The 6994-nt window shown below is 32.4% G+C and overlaps 1 long non-coding RNA gene across 9 annotated transcripts; it reads left to right on the top strand.

The window, feature by feature from the left end:
* The first annotated feature begins 288 nt into the window (after nt 1-288).
* Nucleotides 289-6551, top strand: LOC111384316. 9 transcript variants are annotated; one of them, XR_002700879.1, is made up of 9 exons: nt 289-864; nt 934-1039; nt 2188-2340; nt 2856-3180; nt 3924-4019; nt 4133-4436; nt 5574-5640; nt 5900-6032; nt 6235-6551. It is a non-coding gene; the product is annotated as an uncharacterized LOC111384316 (long non-coding RNA). The 9 variants fall into 9 exon arrangements; XR_002700880.1 differs by having other exon boundaries at nt 934-1198; XR_002700882.1 differs by adding an exon at nt 3599-3684 and having other exon boundaries at nt 289-1039.
* The last annotated feature ends 443 nt before the right edge of the window (nt 6552-6994 follow it).

Below are 6994 nucleotides of genomic sequence, written 5' to 3'. Positions count from 1 at the left end.
AAAAGGGCACATCTTGATGGCAGTATGATAAGTGGTATTATACCACCACTCAGCCAATGACAACCAGTTGGACCACTGTTTAGGCTGATGGAAAGTCATGCAGCGCAAGTACATCTCCAAGCATTGATTGAGTCTCTCAGTTTGCCCATCCATTTGGGGATGATATGCAGAACTCAGATGTAGCTCGGTCCCCAATAATTTGAACAACCCTTGCCAAAACCCACTGATAAATATTTTATCCCTATCTGACACAATACTTTGAGGCATCCCATGTAACTTGTAGATGAATTTGGCAGCTGATCTTGCCTTTTATGTAGTTGGATATAAACTACCATGACCTCGGCCTTTCCCAGTGGGATGTTACTAATGACTAAAAAACCATTCAAGTTGCATATGCTATTTTTGAATTTGACATCCTGTGTTCTCAATTTTGAATAAATATTGAACTTCTGATAATAGGATTTCAATATCTTCATTTTCTCATTTGCTTCATAATATTTGCAATAGAGATAAAATTTTCAACATCTGTATTTTTAAGATTTCTATTACAGTTTTCGTAAATATGTATTAGTTTCTCTTCTTAGTTGATAGTTATTTTGTATGTTGAAATTGTAGGTTCAATTTAGTAATTAAATGCGCCACCATTACTCCTGGTAGGCACAACTCATCTTAAATTGTTCGATGCTATGCAGTTGCTCTTCAAATCATTTTATCTTTAAAATATGAATCAGATCATTATCCCTTCTACACATTAATAAAAGAGGAAATGTGGTGTGCACTGTTCATTTTTGTCCCCTCGTGTTCATACTAAAGGATAGGCACTGTTCAAAAACAAGTTCCATACTGTTCATCAAAACATATTTGGTATGTATTTGCCTTTTGTACCTCTTGTAATACCATTTATACCTTCCTAATCTCTCTAAAGAATTGTAGGTAGCCATTGACTCCGATAGACTTTGGTGACGAGGACGACAAAGACGAAGACATGAAGAATAAGGTTTCGTCATGATTCCTGGAGTTGGACAAAAAAAAAATTTGGGTTCTCTATTTTCCTTCTTTCTAATTCTACTTTCTAAGTTTAGTCGACATTTTTCTTTGCTTAAATTTGGAGGTTTTGAGTATATATGATTTCTGGGCATCTCATAAATAGCTTAAATAGTTCTTTAGTTTTGGGAATTCCATATTCTGATTTTTTGAGGTAACACTTTTACTTTTTCTTAGATACTTATTCTTTGTTCTCTGCGTCTGTTAGTTTGTTTTTGAACCGAAATTAACTTCTTGCTCTTAAATTCATTCTTTTGATTTGATTTCTTGAATTTCAAGTTTATTCCTATTTTTAACTTTTGTTGTTTAAATAGTGTGTGCCAATAATGTTGTGAGAATGCAATTTATTAGTTCCATGGTTCATGCAGTGGACCTCCATGATTTTCCCATTAGTATCCTTGTTTGACGTCTGGCAAACATCGAATTAGTTGGAGCAGACCTCGATTTGGCTCCAAATCCCGATCTCAAGATCGACTGGTCATCAAGTCAATGGAGTATGACAAATACGAACTATTCATATAAAAAACCCAATAAATCAATATTTTCATATGCAGTGAGTATTATTTATGAGCTACTTCTCACATTCTGTGAATAGCCGTGACATGAGAGAGAAAAGCATTTAACAACTTGGACTAATTCTATATGTGTTCCTTCCAGATAAGGGAAAAAAGGATGTGAAAGAATAAATCTCAAGATCGACTGGTCATCAAGTCAATGGAGTATGACAAATACGAACTATTCATATAAAAAACCCAATAAATCAATATTTTCATATGCAGTGAGTATTATTTATGAGCTACTTCTCACATTCTGTGAATAGCCGTGACATGAGAGAGAAAAGCATTTAACAACTTGGACTAATTCTATATGTGTTCCTTCCAGATAAGGGAAAAAAGGATGTGAAAGAATACATTTTTCTTTTAAGTTGTTAAATCTCCTTTATTGATCAATATGTGATATTCCAACTCCTCATTATACTGAAATCCATATGATATTGTGATTAATTCGTTCTTGCCTAAATTCAATTCCTCAAACAAAACTAGATCTTCATTATTTATTTGTTTTTTTTCCTTTCTTTTCTATTTTAATTGAGTGAATATCATTTCTTAATGTTAATTTTGGGATTTCACTTGCACGCAATAGCCTATATCGAAGGAGACAAGTACTATGGAGAAAAGCAACCATTAATGTTTGGGAACCTAAAATACAGCACCATCATAACGAGTTCAATTTGTTCCAAATTTGGTTACTGGGTGGTTCATTTGGTGAAGATCTCAATAGCATCAAAGCTAGTTGGTAGGTATATTTTTCTCCAAATTACTTGGTCAATTATAATTTGTTGCATTCATCTAATGGATTAGAATACATGTTATTTTAAGTTAGCCCTGATCTCTACGGAGATAACAGCACAACCATATTTTAGTACATGCTAATAGACAATTTAAAAAAGAAGCTCATATTAAATAGAAGTTAATTATAAGTAAAAAAAAAAAAACTCGAAGAAAGCATCTAATGGAGGTTCTTAACAGTTAGTCTTGTGTTTTGGAACATGCTTATATTATATGACAATTATGTTTCTCTTCCAATCCAATTTACCACATAGAGTAAAAGCTTCAATTGGCATCCAATGTCGGATGTCTCTGATAATTGGAGCTAATTGGTTAAATATAGAGGAAATTTTACTATTAGTTCATCCCAAGCATAAATAAAATAGTTAATGCCTAAGCAAGCTAAAGAATAGTACGAATCATGCTGTAAATTTCTCTGTCAAAATGATTTTTCTTATATTTGTAGTTTTTTTCATTGGACAGACTTTGAGAAATCGTTTGGCAATGATAAGAGAAGAAAATGAAAATCCAATTTTGAGAATTCTTAAAATGAAGGAAGGATGAGAATTGACTCCCAAAAAAAGAAAGCACTGAACATGTCTTCAAAGTCATGCATAGCACTCAACATGTCTTTAGAGTCATGTATTCTCTCAAGAAGAAGAGCAGCAGAAGTAAAAGTGGTGTTCGTGGCAACTCTGTTTCATTTGATGATATTCGGGATGGTGATGAGCTGCAAGCTATTATGGCATTTCAACGAGCCTTGATGCTAATTGCCAAACAAGTTTGATGATTATCATATGATGTTGAGGTTATATACAACACTTTTGCTACTTTTAGTCTAATGTTCGCATGTATGGATGGAAATATAAACTGCATTTTGGTTTAACATGTTGATGTCCTGATTTTGTCCTCATTACTATGGAGGTAACTAGACATCCCTTCCTCCTTTAGTAGGACAATTTATGATTTTGTTGCATCACTTTGTAGTTTTTCCTATATTGTAGTCAGTGGTTAAGGTTTGAGGGATTGCATTTAATAGTCTTTCCAGATAAGTTATTTTTCTATTTCTTGTAAACAATTTAGTATATAGTTGGAAAAGTCTACAACTATTCAAACTTTTGTAGATAATTATCCTGAAGTGACATTTTGATCTTTTATTTGATCAGAGCTATTAGGTTTTGTGTAGTCTTTGTAGTGTAATATATTGTTTCCTCCAAATGTTGCAGACATTTCATAAAATATTTATCATCACATGCTACTGTAGAATATTGTAAAGAGTTTTCTTGATCCCTGGGCTACCACTAAGACACATGTATGTTGCTATTTCTTTCTTTTTCCATCTGGAAGCATTATTTTTCTCACTTAAATGGCCACTTTAATTACTCAGTCTATCATTTATCTGGAATATCTCACATGTTCTTGAAACCAAATATAAGAACAAGTTGCTTAAAATAAAAGATACCAAGTGCAAAACAGTGGAAACCATTGTTGCAACTTGTGAACATTGAAATTTATTTCGAGATTCTGACGTAAATTTTTGGGTTTGTGCAGTGATTAGAATTCTTCGATGGAACGTGTATCTGTGCAGACCAAGGGGTTTGCCTTTGGTCAGATAAAGGACCATGGAAAATTCCTGAGATACTAAAGGTCCTTCCTAACATGGGAGATATTAAATTGATCTACAAAGATAATATATAAATACTTGTGTTATAATTTTGATCATGTTAAAAAATAATAAACGGTTCGAAATCATGCTGCAGATGGTGCTTGATGGTGAAGCACAACTGCCAGGAAGGTGGTTGAAATTCTTAACAATGATGGAGAGATAGTTTATGCTAAACCCCACTACTAGATTGTATAGACTCTTTCTGTTGTGCATATGATTAGGCACAACTACTCCACAATATTTCTGTTATGTGAGATTTTGTTTTTATTTGGTTGTTGAAGTAGGTAAAAGGCAGTGACACCTCAATTGTTGAATTTGGTTCTAAAGCTGAAGATATTTCTTCACCAAAAGCTATTAGGAGTTACTCGCACCTTTGATTGAATTCCGTTCGTGAGGAGGTATGGTCAAGCCTTACAATTTCAAGATTAGATATTTAATTATCTGCAATTGAAAATAATATTTTATATAAGTTTAATTGAAACCTCTCTGATTTGATGCTTGTAGGTCAGTTAGTATTTGCTTAATTGCATCATTGCTTGATATCGTCTCTTTGATTGGTTTAAAAGAATCGTATATACCCTAAAAAGGTGTCCAGTTACATGGAAATTAAATTTAGATCAAAATGTTATAATTCGGGTTGTGCAATCTTTTCCTACTAAAAAAATATCAAGTAAAGTGACGTTAATCAAGAGTTCATTAGTTGTTTGGTAGTTATTATTTATAATGTCTATCATTTTATTTATGATATAAGGAACAGATTCTTCATGAAATATAACTAAACACACAGTTTCTTGTAAGAAATATTTTTACCTATAAATCTAATTTTCCTTACTTAAGAAAGGGATAAATTTACCATATACAGTGTGAAACACAACATAGAAAAGTGTTGACACTTTCTCAACTTCCACAAAAATTAATGTGGAGGATCAACCTTTCTCTCCCGATTATCTCAAGTCCTTGTTTCTCAAGTTAAAGATAATGGAAACTCTAGCTTGGTAACTTAGCACGATATGATGAGTGTGTTCCTATGGTTGACAAAATTGTTGATTCTGGATGGAGAAAGCAGACATCACTTTCAAAACCTTGTATTTTTAAAGGTTAGTAGTTTTAGAAGTTCCACTTTTGTAGCTGCCTCCATACATAATGTCCGATTCAGCCTACAATCTTTCTCATGCTTATTTGTTCATCTAATACTTGCTTCAAAGAACTAGGGGGTCTCCTTTCCTTAGGTTGAACCCATCATTCTGTCATTTCAAACGTCGCCTTAGATGCTCATTTTTATTCTTATAACTCTTATCATATGCTGATCATGTTTAAAGGTTATCTATGATTAACTTATGATTGTTCTTTTGTTTGTTCTTTTGTTAATAGCTAAGCCTTAATAACCTTTTGTTTTATCCTGATATTAAATGACTGCTATATTGGAGATATAAGATTAGCTATGTCTAAATAAGATTACAATGACACTAGATTAGTAACTATTTTTTGATTGCACGGTATATGATTTTTCCCCTCTTTGATTTTTATATCTCCAGGCATAAGAGAAGAGAGAAGGAAAAACTTGTTCAAGCATATTCTTCTTAGGATCTTGAAGAAATTCTTGTAAGTTTATTTGTATTACTTTGATCCTATATCAATTATTTATAGAAATTATTCTCAAAATAAACACTCTCATTATTTTACTGGATCCATTTTATGTGACTATACTAATTTTCATATTCTAAATGTGTTGGCAAACAACTATCCTGATTAGATTTGAGATAAGAGTGGTATTATTTAAGAATCTATGTACCATAATTAATTTTATTAATATTCTAGGTAAGCCACTCTCTAATTTCAAATTCTACACTATATTTTTCAGAGCTCCGGTAGAATAAGAGGATGCTTGATAAACCCATCCGAGAAATTGGAAGGAAAAGAGAATATTTACAAGCACAACAAAAGAAACTGATTGTGGAGATAAAAGGAAAAAAAATGCTAAGCAAGGACAGATGGTAAGTTGTTCTCTATAGATAATTTCATTTCAGCTTCTTAGACTATATGGCTCTCTTTTCTCCCATAGGCCCCATCTGCAATATTGCCCAGGTTGCTCCCATGAAGACATTTTGGAATAATTTTTTGATCAGATTGATTTTAAAGATAGATTCAATAATGACAATTTAATGAGTTTTCATCTTCATTATATGAACCGTCTAGAAGAAACAAGCTGTCCAAATTTAAAGCTCAAATAACAGAAGTGAAAGGGATAATGATGGACAATATTGAGAAAGTATAGCAAGAGGCATCAAAGAAGCCCAAGCACGAGAAGCCAATATAGGAGTCGTGAAAGAGACCTTCCTACAAGCCTTTTGGTCTGCGAACTTTGACATGATTGCAAGTCTATTTTAATGTTTCTTAAATGCAAATTCAATTGCTATTATTTCTTGTAGTTGTTCAACCTGCTTCAAGCTACTTTCTTGTTATTGAAATTAGTTTAAAAGCATTGATATCTTCTTCCCAATTTTTTGATTTCACTATCACGCCTTGGAGATATATCTTCCATATTATAAACATTTTCTTTTCTACAGAAAGCATTATTTCCTGTCTTTGGCATTTGGTTACTATTTTAGATGTATTGATCATCTGAGTATATGAACCTAATCTATCCATAAGTATTTTACATGTCATGTTAGTTGGATGCACAAAGTTATTTCATTAGGCATATGCTTATTTTGATAGTGTGTGTATCCAATTCCATGTTCATATTAGTGTGGTTTTATATGTATCAACTTCCTTGACTAAAATATGAATTATATACCTTCACTTGCATAGGAAAACCTCATCCCTAAAAGAATCTCACACAGACACAATGGCATTTAGGAATATGTTATTTAGAGTGAACTGAGCCATAAATTTTATTTACCAAGTGTGTTTCTAAATACTAAAGATTAGTAAGTGCCTAAAATTTGGGTGAAAA

This window comes from Olea europaea, unplaced genomic scaffold (assembly GCF_002742605.1).
Source record: "Olea europaea var. sylvestris unplaced genomic scaffold, O_europaea_v1 scaffold2897, whole genome shotgun sequence".
In the NCBI taxonomy this organism is placed as follows: Eukaryota; Viridiplantae; Streptophyta; class Magnoliopsida; order Lamiales; family Oleaceae; genus Olea; species Olea europaea.
The sequence above is the reverse complement of the archived record's forward strand: the minus strand, read 5'-3'. Positions and strand labels throughout refer to the sequence as shown.